Source organism: Polypterus senegalus, chromosome 6 (genome assembly GCF_016835505.1).
Source record: "Polypterus senegalus isolate Bchr_013 chromosome 6, ASM1683550v1, whole genome shotgun sequence".
Taxonomy (NCBI): domain Eukaryota; kingdom Metazoa; phylum Chordata; class Cladistia; order Polypteriformes; family Polypteridae; genus Polypterus; species Polypterus senegalus.
The window spans coordinates 29,966,372-29,979,771 of record NC_053159.1 but is presented as its reverse complement, the minus strand read 5'-3'; positions in this window follow the sequence as shown (position 1 = coordinate 29,979,771).

The following is a 13,400-nucleotide window of genomic DNA, read 5'->3' as shown; positions in this document are numbered from 1 at the left end:
ATCTATCTATCTATCTATCTATCTATCTATCTATCTATCTATCTATCTATCTATCTATCTATCTACCTACCTATCTATCTACTGACATGGATGGCTGGAGCCCTTGCCCGGCCAGTATGCCTCCATGCTGGAAGAGCCGGGGTATGGGGAGAACGTGGCCTGAACATTACCTCCTCCGAAACGCTAGGTTGTAACCACCCTGGCTGAGAGTAGTGCCTAGTACTCCTGCAGCGTTCCATGGGAGTTGGAGTTTGATGCAGCCCTGTTGGGGTCTGTGGGCACCGCCAGGGAGTGCTGCAGCAGATGCCAAACCCTGGAGTGCAGCTCTTCCACCTCACCCAGAAGTGCTGCCGGAAATCCATCAACGAGTACATGGAGCACTCAAAGAGCCAGTGTCAGGAGGTGGAGGACAAAGCTTGTGGGAGAGGAGTGGAGGCGGCAGAAGAAAAGAAAGAAAAAGAGAGAAAAAGAAAGAGAAAGAAAAGGACTGAGTATTAACTGCTGTGGAGAATTGTGAGCATTGTGTGCTGTGAAAAGGCAACAAAAAAGAAAATAAAACCATGTGTTTTAGGACTTATATAGTCTGGCTTTCTGTGTTCGGGTTAGGGGGCTGTCCAACCCTGGATCTTCCACAAGTGGCATCCCAAATGGAACTTCCTGGGTATCAACTGGCAGGGGACCCATATTAAAATATCTTTTGGCAACCTGACACAGCAGCGTGAGGCGCGCACACGAGGTAGCAAAGTGGCACGCGCGCACCAGCGACTATTCAGCAGTACATGCTGAGACAGCGCAGAAGGAGAGAGCAGCTGAAGAAAAGGCTCTTTGAAGCACCACTCCTGGGCATAGGAAAAAAAGGTCCAGATGGACTCCTAAGGCAGTGGGAAGCCATATATATGCTGCTGCCAAGGAAGCCCGGATCATCATGTTGTGGACAGAGGCCACCCGGATGAAAGAAGCTCAGGAAGATGGGATCTGTAATGAGGTAGGCACCGGTCCCAGGGTTGATCTGCCCTGGGATTGTTATGCATCTGTTCCGTGTGCCTACCTCCTAGATAGTGGAATGCCAGATCCACATTGATAGCCCGGGCATGCCGATCCATACAATGAACGCAGGGCGAGCTTGAGGACGAGCAATTGTGATCGGGGCCTGCTGCTTGCCGAAAGACAGCAGCAGGAGGAAGACCTCCTGGAGCCGCAACCTGCTGCCGTTCATCCGACAGAGGAGGGGGTGGTGGAGGGCCAGGAAGACCTCCACAAAGCAGGTAAGAGGGTGAAGGGTGTGTGTCGTGATCCCGACACTAAAGGAGTACAGGCGGGGATGGCAAACTTTCACCCTAATCCTGAAGAACACCCAAAGAGGCCTGCGAGGAAGGTGTACAGCCTAGACCAATGAGTTTAACCTGGTTGTGGCTGTACATGAGCTGGACGGTGTCCTTCAGCCCATGCAGTCTCTTTTACAGGTCCTGAGTCTGCTTCAGCAGACAATAGTGAGTCTGGAGCAGGACCCGGAAATGGAAGACCGTGTATGCAGCCCCAAGGCTGGACAAGGCGGAGTGGAATTACCCATCCTGTTTCCATGTACGGAGGGCACAGGGACAAGGAGGGGAGTGCTGGTGTTTTGAATGCCAAAATCTGTGTCAAGGGTGGAAGCGCTGTCCATACAGCACTATGAGGGGTGCCATGGGATGGTGCCAACACAACGCCTCCCTGCCCTTCTCTTGGTTTTCTCTTTCAGGGTGGAACTGCAAACAGGGGTATTCCAGCATGTGGAATAGCAGATCTGCGGGTTCAAAAGAATGGCCAGTTTTAAAATAATCCATTTAGCCATGTCAGTCTCCAGGGGCACGATTGCATGACTGCAGGGAGTTAATGAGGTTATTGGGGCAAGTCTTGTGTGCTTGCACTTGTGTCACCTGCATCTGTCTGTGTCAGGGTTGTCTTCCACACTACCTATTGTGACCACAACGGGGGGTTCCACTTAGCCACAAACACCAAACACAACTACACCCCACACAGTCATGGATACAAATAAAGGTTATTTATTTATAGAGTACCTTTAATAAATAGACAAATCACAGTACAAAGCTTTCTTCCTTTCCTTTCTTTCTCTGGTGAGCTTCGTCCCCTCTCTTCCCGACTCTGACTCCAGTGAGATGAGATGGCTTCTTTTATGTTGGGCCCAGGACACTTCCGATGTCATGACGTAGCATGATGGAAGCACTTCCAGGTCATGCAGAAGCACCTCAGGGATCCTGACAGGGTTGTCTTTCTGAACTACAGGTCCCATGAAACCCTGCAGGAGTCCAAACTGGGGTTATGCCAGAGTAACACTGCAATCTTTCTTCCTGTCCTTAATAGCCAGTCTCCTCTCGTCTATCCATTATATGATTGACCCAAGTGGGAGAGGAACCTAGAGTTATCCCAGCTGGGTTCTACCTCCCCTTAAGTAATCTATCCACTATGGTCTCCCAGCTGGGTAAGATTTCACTCTCCATGCCATTCTGGATGCCAATCCTTCCATTCAAACATTTACACAACTCCTCCCTCAGCCAGTCTTGTGAGGAGACAAGTCTGATTTGGAGGAGGCAGTGAGTTATATAGTCCAGATGACCTTTCTCTGTTGAAAGAAAAAAAGAAAAGCATTAATAGTAATTGCAGTGGACTGTAGATATTTCTCACAGCCTCAGGTCTGTAGTGGCTGTGGCTTAACTTCTACAAAGCAGGACCTGCCGCACAGCCGATAAGGACAGTGCCTCCAATGATGCCCTGGGGAAATTCTAAAGAGTCCCGCAAACTCAATATGTTGTCCTTCAGTCTAGGTTCACCCTTTTGATCTTGTTTGTCCCCTGCCAACAAGGTGGGGTTACGGGGAGACTGCTGTTCACATGATCTTGATGGGAGCGTCTGTTTTGGTTATCAGCAAAACAGTTGAGTGAACCGTTATGTTTAACTGGGTTCCCCACTTTCCTGTGTGGTAATGGGATGGCTTTTAGATTCTCCATGAATTAAAGATGGGCCCTGATCATTTGAGTTGCCTTAACTACACTGTTAGGTGGCACTAAAACGGAGCCAACAAGTTCTAGACAGTATGATTTCTTTTTTTAGGAGACAGAGCTATTTGGACTCCCATATCATTATAAGAACCCTTTTCACTCTGTCCTCCTGTTTGCTTGCCCCTCTGGACCTCCAATATCTGATTCAATGACTTTAAGGCCAGGCATGAAAGGTCTTTCCCTTGTGCTTACTTCCATTATAGGAGTGAGCACTATTTGGTTCTTTCAAGTTCACCCTGTTCCCCTTTGGACTGTGTTCCTTTTTCTCTGCCAATCCTGACCAGCAGTCTGAGTAGTCGTCTCTGTGATTCTAGGTTCTGGCAGGAAAAACATCTCTATAGTATGCAATGCAAATAGTGTTGGAGTGGGTGTTAATTGGTTCCCTTCACTTTTGTCAAGGAGCATCTTGCACTGCATTACCATATGTTGTACTATACAGGAATGGCTTACTTGTATAACTGAATTTATATTGGGCAGAAATCTAACTCTGAACTGTAAACAAAATTACCCAAAATTACAGCAGCCCATGTGAGCAGAGAGCTGAGAAGACTTCGTGCCAGCAAAGCAGTGGATCCAGATGGTGTATCACCACGACTGCTGAAGGCCTGTGCGTTGGAACTGGGGAGTCCTCTACAGCGCATCTTCAACCTGAGCCTGGAACAGGGGAGAATCCCAAGGCTTTGGAAAACATCTTGCATCACTACAGTCCCAAAGGTATCACATCCTAGTGAGCTGAATGACTTCCGGCCTGTTGCTCTGATGTCACATCTGATGAAGACCATGGAGCGGCTGCTGCTTCACCACCTGAGGTCATAGGTCCGCCACGCCCTCGACCCTCTGCAGTTCGCATACCAGGAGAAGGTGGGAGCGGAGGATGCCATCATCTATATGCTACACCGATCCCTCTCCCACTTGGACAGAGGCAGTGGTGCTGTAAGAATTATGTTTTTGGACTTCTCTAGCGCCTTCAACACCATCCAACCTCTGCTCCTTAGAGACAAGCTGACTGAGATGGGAGTTGACTCACACCTGGTGGCATGGATCGTGGAATATCTTACAGACAGACCTCAATATGTGCGTCTTGGGAACTGCAGGTCTGACATTGTGGTCAGCAACACAGGGGCGCTGCAGGGGACTGTACTTTCTCCGGTCCTGTTCAATCTATATACATCAGACTTCCAATATGACTCAAAGTCCTGCCACGTGCAAAAGATCGCTGATGACACGGCTATTGTGGGCTGCATCAGGAGTGGACAGGAGGAGGAGTACAGGAAGCTAATCAAAGACTTTGTTAAATGGTGCGACTCAAACCACTTACACCTTAACACCAGCAAGACCAAGGAGCTGGTGGTGGATTTTAGGAGGCCCAGGCCCCTCATGGACCCCATGATCATCAGAGGTGACTGTGTGCATAGGGTGCAGACCTATAAATACCTGGGAGTGCAGCTGGATGATAAATTGGACTGGACTGCCAATACTGATGCTATATGTAAGAAAGGTCAGAGCCGACTATACTTTCTTAGAAGGTTGGCATCCTGGCGGTGGTGTGCTGGGGAGGCAGCATAAAGATGAAAGACGCCTCATGCCTGGACAAACTTGTTAAGAAGGCAGGCTCTATTGTAGGATTAAAGTTGGACAGTTTAACATCTGTGGCAGAGCGACGGGCATTAAGCAAACTCCTGTCAATCATGAATAATCCACTGCATCCACTGAACAGGATCATCTCCAGGCAGAGGAGTAGCTTCAGTGACAGACTTTGGTAGTAGTATCTGGTAAATACTTGGCAAATGCATCAAGAGGTGTTCTCATTGTGTTTTTGATCCCTTTAATCACAGTCTCCAGAGTAGGAGAGCTGACCATAGGGTTCATACCGGTTGCAGCAACTCTTACAGTTTCTGAAGGACGATCCGGCACTTGGGTAGATTTCTCTGCTGTCGAATGGAACATTGGGTGTTTCTGTCTGCCCATCATAAGTCAGTCGACATGCACCCCATTTGTGCCTGCTTGTTTGGGTTATCCAAAGGAGTATGGAAATTGGAGTCCAGATGGTCAACTGCATGACCAGTGGTTTCCATCTCTGTCTATTTATTGATGGAGTCCAGACATTTATTTCGGAACTCCTTGTCCTTCCTATAAGAAACGGGGGATAAACTGTCCCTGATAGCTAGTCTCCCCCCATGTATACATTATGTGATTGTCCCAACTGGGATAGAAACCTAGAGTTATCCCTACCAGGTTGTACATCCACTTATGTACTCCATCCACTATGATCTCCCAGGCAGGTAAAATTTCACTCCCCCAGTTGGGATGCCAATCCCTCCATTCAAATATTTACACTATCTATTTTATGCCGCTTTACATATTTGTTATATATCTCAGATTATCTATTATATAGTGCCTTTCATATCTATCTATTTTATAACACTGTACATATCTGTTATATAGTGTCTTTCATATCTATCTATCTATCTATCTATCTATCTATCTATCTATCTATCTATCTATCTATCTATCTATCTATCTATCTATCTTTGTAATGGATTCATAAACTCTCAAGTATGACAGTTCTGATCATTCTGATTTGCCCTTCAGAACTGACCTTAAAGTTAAACTCGAAACCTTTAACATCTAGAAACTTTTAGGCACCACATTTAACATGTACGGCTGATATTTGCCAATTACATAGGACGTGTGCTCCATTTAACTTGGCAGTGAGGCATTTGCCACAAAGGTGCATATTTGCCATGCTAGTGAGACATTTGCCACATAAGATGGATATTTGCCATTTTGCACAGCAAAAAAAAAAACACATTTTAAAAAGAGAGCATTCGAACATTTGGCATCCTATAACTGTAAAAAATGACACAAAAGAATGAGATTATCTAGGATAAAGAGAAGCAACGATCCTTAATGTATGCAAAGCTTCATGTTTGCTGTTCATGTTGCTCACCATGTGGATTTAAAACTTACATTTCTTTTCACTTACTTGCTCAAAAATATGGTAAGTCAAATGATCATTTAGAGATGTACAGAATCACATCTAATTATCATTAAAACTTCATCCATATCCACAATGTTTTTATAAACGTACTGTATATCAATCTTGTGTAGAGTGCTCAGATGTCCATAGCATAAAAAAGTGGGGTCTTAACAAGATGTTCATGTATGGATGAAGAATGAACCCAGGATGGCCCTCACATACTTACTGGCATTACAAACTGATTTTGAAATGACATGAATGAATTTTGCCACATAGTTTTGTGTTCATCGATCCATTTTCCAACACGCTTATCCAGTTCACGGTTCAGGAGCCAACGCCCATCTTGATATTATCAGGTGCAAAGTGAAAATCAACCAGTCTATCCCAGCACACACACACACATCCACACTCACTGATATTATGCCAGTTTTGAATCACCAGTTAATCTAACATTCATGACTTTAGGTTTAAGGGCGAAAAATCCACTCAGACTTAAAATAAATGACCGATGAAAGCATGGAACAGTTTATTAGGGTGCAGAATGCTGGCTAGAGAGCAATTACCTTCAAGGACTTAACCATTGCTAAAATCCATTGGCCTGGTATATGCCTGCCAGTTATTCTCTTATGGAGCTAGGGAACGTGACTTCAGATGGTAAGGAAGCCACTGTCTTCACTTTTCACTCCGAAAAATCTCATTTTAGTGAGGTTTGCAGTTACAAAATTTCAAGCATCACAAATTTTGGGGGCAGTTTTGCATACTAAATGAAACCGTGCTGTTTCACTCATCACTGCTTATTTACTTTTTTACCCAAAATGTATTTACTGAGTTGGAATCTTTTGGAAAATGGCTTCATAACCTTATTCAGAGTGATGAGCATTTGTTAGTTTTTTCCTGGTTTCTATTCATGTTTCCTTACGTCGTGGTGCGATGGTAAACTCGTATGTAAAAAAACTGATGAGCAGTGATGGAAGGTAATGTGTACCTAAGTACATTTTTCATGTCTCTCTATTATATAAAAAGATCCTGGGTATGGGACAAGACTATTTTTCAAGAGATTTTAAAAGTCCCACAAGACAAGACTTTGGCCATGAGATTTTTTTTTAAAGTCACGCCCTCCTCTCAACCATACTCAACTCCGCACACAGTCCTCTCACCTCTCATTCGTGTGAATGCTTTTGACAGACACAGTTCCTGCTCTCTCTTGAGGAAATTTTAACGTTTTCCTCACTTTAAGTTCCCAATAAAAGAAGTTGTATTATGTCCAAATCTTATTGAAGAATTTCATCCTGAAGGGTTATTAACAGAAAAAATGAGTAAACGGGCAATCCTAGGACAGAGAAACAATGAAGTCAAACAAATTATCGCCAAAAATGTTGATCGGTTACACGGCAAATTGTTTAAATGCGTATCAATAGACTATGCTGAAACAGTTGGTGATGATCGTGTGGAAGATGAAAACATCAGCTTACAATATCCCGAAGAATATTTACAACCGGTAACACCATTTGGTCTTCCACCACAAGAATTACTGAAGAAAGAAGGATGTATCCAAGAAAGGTAATGTAGTACAACTTCCGCAGATAAAACTTGAATTAGAAAAAGTCGTTTTATTTAATAGAGAGGAAGAAATGAAATTCAATCACGGGCAGTTATACGTCAAAATCAAAATTCAATGCGATATTGATGACATTTTGTTCAAAAAATTGTTTTTACTGAAGTTTTACAGTAAAGGTGTAAGTTTAAAAAGTATTTGCATATTAATTTCAAAGCCAAACAGAATGAAATCGTAATATGCAACAAATATCTCTAAAGCAACATGAAGCTTAATTTACTTTCAAATTATTACTTTTTACTATTTTTAAATATGGTTAATTACTCGCTGTAATGTAAAATAGTTCTATTATGCATATGTAACAATTCCCATGAAAATAACAATCTGTTTAAATTGTGCATCCGCATTCCCATATGTGAGCGGCAGAACCGCAAAGAGGCTAGCACGTAGCACAGGTTGGTGAGCGAAACGAGCAAAGCCCCCTAGTCTCTGTTTAAAATGATTTAGCTGTGGATACTTTTGACTTTTACTCTACATCTTACAACAAAAATCTCAAATTTTCTGCTCCACTACATTTCTACATGGTACTACATTACAATTTCCAGTCACATTGCTGGTTTTCTTTTTTTTTTTTGTCGATGACAGAGATAGTGATGAGCTTCAATTTGCCGCCCTAAAACATATCTGAATATGTTAACCTATATAAATAGAAAATTAAAATGACGAATAGAGAAAAATTAAGATAAATTTTGCACAGATTATTTCATATACAGATGACCCCCGAAATTTGCAGGGGTTACGTTCCTAGAGCACCTGTGAATTATGAAAAACCCGCAAATTTTGGATGTGGTCAAAAAAAGCCTATAAATGCCTATTTTTATAGTTTAAACTCTAAATATGCCCCCAAAACAGTTTCATTTCATTTAAAACCTAGCTTAATACATTACCCTAAGAAAAAGAATGTAAAGGCAAACCCGTATACTGCACAGTACTGTACTGCTATGTCTCCCGCAGTGCTAGAATGTAAAATACCGATGTTACCCCTGTATGTACTGTAATTCATGCAAGCACATTTCTTTGGTATGCGCTGTCGTTTTCTTTGGTATAAGTAGGGTAAATACAGTAATAATTTAATTTAATAAAAATACAATAAAATGTATGGGTACTCATCAATAATGAATGATATTGATTGAAGATGACAATGAATTAGCTGTACAGTATGATGAAGGTATGTAATGAAGATAATGACTGCACAGCAAAGCAGAGGATTTACAGCTCCTTGGGTGGCTAATGTGGCAAAAATTAGTTGTTTATCTTCCTAGAAATTATTATCGGTATAATGTTTATGTTTATTTTTGTTATTGCCTCATAAATTTCAACTGCTGTGTCTGATGCCGTCACAGAAGGACAATCTGAAAATTTTTTTTGAAGCATTTGTGGATAAAAATCTGAGAATTTTACTTTTTTCATTCATGAGTGATATTTTTCCGAACCCTGCTGCTTACACACAAATTGCACTGAGCCTTTACTGACTAAACACGATGGATCACTGCCAGGCTCTCTGTCAGCTTGTTTGATGCATGAATGCTAATCCTCAATTCCCTTTTTGGGATCCCCCAGGCCTGCATTGGCAGTTGATCATAACGTTTGTGAGGCTAATTGGTTTATATTAAGTACCTTTTTCCGCTCCTTTCCATATCTTAGATCATTAGCTGTATGTTACTCATTTGTAACTCTCGGGGTCTGACTTCTATAATGGATCATATCTTAGGACATTTCGCATGAAAATAAGCCATCTAGTGCAGATATCTAACCTTGTCTTCTTGCAGCCTTCACTGTTTTTAGATGCAAGGTCTGCTGGGATTTCAGCTCATTTTGCTCATTATGACTTTAATCATTTCCATCTTTCTCCTTGAGCGGCCTTTTCACTCGAGTTCCTACACCCAGTTTGAAAGTCATCGCTGCCACATGTGCAGTGCAGAGTGTGTATTGCATGCTGAGCATTGACTGAGTGGTGACTACTGAGTATAAATTCTGTGTGAAAGTAAAATACAAAGCTTGCTTCTAAAAAAAAATGTTTTTTGATTGTTACCAGGTATGGACTTGGATTCAAAAATGTCCTTTGACCTTTTCCTAGACAGGCCCACAGATATAGGCAAATTTGTTGCTACCCTGTGTTGTCGGCCAGCTGAAAAGTGATTACATGAAAAGCAATTGTCCCCTGTATACCTGTGTGCCTTTAATATGTCATCGAGTAAAGCAAAGCAAGAGTGAAAAGAGATCAGAGTGAAAAGAGTGGTTATTCTACAAATATATTCTAAAATGGCCTGGGCAACATTTGTTGGTACCCCATATATCCTAAATAACTAGATTAGAGTGATTTTTCGAACTCAAATTGTGAAATCAGTCATTCAGCCAATTTAAATGGAGAAAAGTCATTACTTTGCTGTTTGGCATCATCGTGTGTCCCAAACTGAACATGGACCAGAGAAAGCAAAGGAGAGAGTCGTCTGCGGAGATCAGGAAAGAAAATATAAATAAAATGTTAAAAGACTATAAAACCATCTCCAAGCAGCTTGGTGTTCCCGTGATCACAGTTGTAAATATTATTAAGAAGTTTAAGATCCATGTGATTTGTAGCCAACCTCCCTGGATTTGGCTGAAAATGGAAAATCAACACCCGAAAGGATAGAAGGACTGTGGGAATGGTAGATAAAAAGCCAAGTACAACTTCTAAAGAGATACAAGCTGAACTCCAAGGTCAAGGTCCATCAGTTTCTGATCGCACCATCCGTAGTTTTTTGAGTGAAAGTGGGCTCAACATAAGAAGATCCAGAAAAGAAAACAAAAAAAAAAAGCCAGACTGGAATTGACTAGAATGCATATCGACATGCCACAATGTTCCTAGGAGAATGTCCTCTGGAGAGATGAGGCAAAAATGGAGCTTTTTGGCAAGTGACATTAGCTCTATGTCCACAGGTGAAAAACTTAAACTTTCAAAGAAAAGAACATCATACCTACTGGGAAACATGGAGGAGGCTCAGTTACTCTATGTCTTTGAGCTGCTTTGCTGCATCTGGCATGGAGTACCTTGAGTCTGTGCAGAGAACAATGAAATCACAAGATGTTCTGTCTTCTGAGAGTGTCAGAAAGCTCTGTCTCAGTCGCAGGTCATGGATCTTCCAGTTGGATTGTGACTCAAAACACACAGCTAAAAGCAAACAAGAATGGCTAAGAACAAAACCTTGGACTATTCTGAAGTGGCTTCCCATTTGCCCTGATTTGAATCCTATCAAACTGAAACATGCAGTCTGGAGCAGGCCCCCTTCAAACCTGACACAGCTCGAAGCGGTTTGCCCAGAAAGAGTGGGCCAAATTACTTACTGACAGGTGTAGAAGACTCATGGAGAGCTCTGGGAATCACTTGTTTGCAGCGATGGCCTCTAAAAGTTGTGCAACAAAACATTAGGTTAAGGGCCCCATCATTTTTGTCCACGTCATTTTCATTTGTATTATTATTTGAAATATTCTGTTGAACCAAAACTCAAGCAAAGTCGGAAACCGGTTGAATAAACAATGATGGGTGACAATTACTTTTGTCAGTTTCAAGTTATTTTTTAGGGGAGGGTTATCAGCAAACTTGTCCATGTCCTTGTGCTCCATTTAGTGCCACATAAGATTCTCAAAGCACAAGCTGTGCTGCACTGTTCTCCCATCTCTCAGTGATCCTCCTGCCTCTCACCGATAATGCTGTACTTTGAACCTTCACAAAAATTAAGGCTATTTTTTCAGATGCTCAAGAGCAAAGTACTGCATGAATGAAGGTTGTGTGTTCATCTTTGAAGTCCTTGTGAGTGATTCAACAGCAGGTAGAACAAGAGAAGCAAACATAGGAGAAGCAGCCGGACACTACGTAAATAATAAACCTTCATGGTATCCTCTACGGAAGAGTTTAAAGGATGGACAAGGAAAACTAGTTATGTTAGATACATTGGATAATGAGCACTTTTAGAACAGCGAGGAAGAAGGTGGAATTTAAACAAGTGTTATATAGGTAACAACATTTGAAGAGAAAGAATGAAAGAAAGAAAGAAAGAAAGAAATGAAGTTTTGTGAAGCCAGCATGATAGCACAGAGCTGTAGCAGCCATACTGGATGGGGATGTCACTACCCTACCCAGAAAACAAACAGACACCAGGGCAGTGTATACTCAGTTTGGGCAAACATTTTGATCCTATGTGGGCAGTCAGCAATGACTCAATTGGAATTTGCACAATGGGGCAAAATTGGCCCCAAAACACTGGTCCAGTGTGGGCAGCCAGCTGTGGCCCAATTACAAAATTGTGAGACATTAAAGGAAATGCAAGGGTTCTGGTTTTTCATGTTCACGGTGGTTCTCAGAAAGAGCAAGAGTGGACCTAAGGAGTGCAACATACCACTCATTTAAAACAACCGACCACACAGATTGGGGTGAGCAATCAATGAAGCAGAAATGCTAATCAAATCATTTATTTGAATAAGCATGCAATACAACAGGCAAATTCACATACATACATGAGCTCATGTGTGGAATCTTCTTCTTCTGGATGCTCCCATTAGGGTTCACCACAGCAGATCATCTTGCTCCATATCTTCCTGTCCTCTGCATCTTGCTCTGTCACACCCACCACCTACATGTCCTCTCTCACCACATACATAAACCTCCTCTTAGGCCTTCCTCTCATGCACTCATTCACTCATTCCTTATCCTGTTCATGCTCATCACACCCAACGCAAATCTTAATATTTTTAATTATGCCACCTCCAACTCTGTCTCCTGTTTTCAAGTCAGCGCCACCATCTATAACATAGCTGGTCTCACTACCGTCCTGTAGATCTTTCCTATCACTCTTGCTGGTACTCATCTGTCACAAATCACTCCCAACACTCTTCCTTACCCACTCCACCCTGCCTGTCCTCTCTTTTTCTTCTCTCTTCCACACTCCCCATTACTCTGTACTGTTGACCCCAAGAATTTAAACTCATACACCTTCTCCAGCTCTACACTCTGCATCCTCACCATTCCACTGACCTCCCTTTCATTTACACACATGTATTCTGTCATGTTCCTTCTGACCATCATTCATCTCCTCTCTAGAGCATATCTTCACTTCTCCAGGGTCTTCTCAACCTGCTCCCTACTCTCGCTACAGATCACAATATCATCCTCTAAATCACAGTCCACAGGGACTCCTGTCTAATCTCGTCTGTTAACCTGTCCATCACTATTGAACCACTGAAAATAAGAAAGGGCTCGATCCCTGATGTAATCCCACCTCCACCTTAAACACATCTATCACTCCTACCGCAGACTACCTCACTGTCTTACTTCCCTCATACATATCCTTTACCAATCTTACTGTATATACTTCTCTGCCACTCCCAACATCCTCATACAATACCACAGCTCCTCTCAAGGCATCCTGTCATATGCTTTCTCCAGGTCCACAAAAATGCAATGCAACTCCTTTTGGCCTTCTCTGTATTTCTCCATCAACAACATTAGAGCAAACATTGCATCTGTGGTGCTCTTTCCTGGCATGAAACCATACTGCTGCTCACTAATCATCACCTCACTTCTTATCCAAGCTTCCATTACTCTTTCCCATAACTTCATGCTGTGACTCATCAAGCTTATCCCCCTGTAGTAACTACAGTTCTGCACATCCCCCTTATTCTTAAAATTCTGTACCAGTGCACGTCTTCTCCACTCCTCAGGCATCCTCTCACTGCCCAAGATTGCATAAAATAATCTGGAAAAAACTCCACT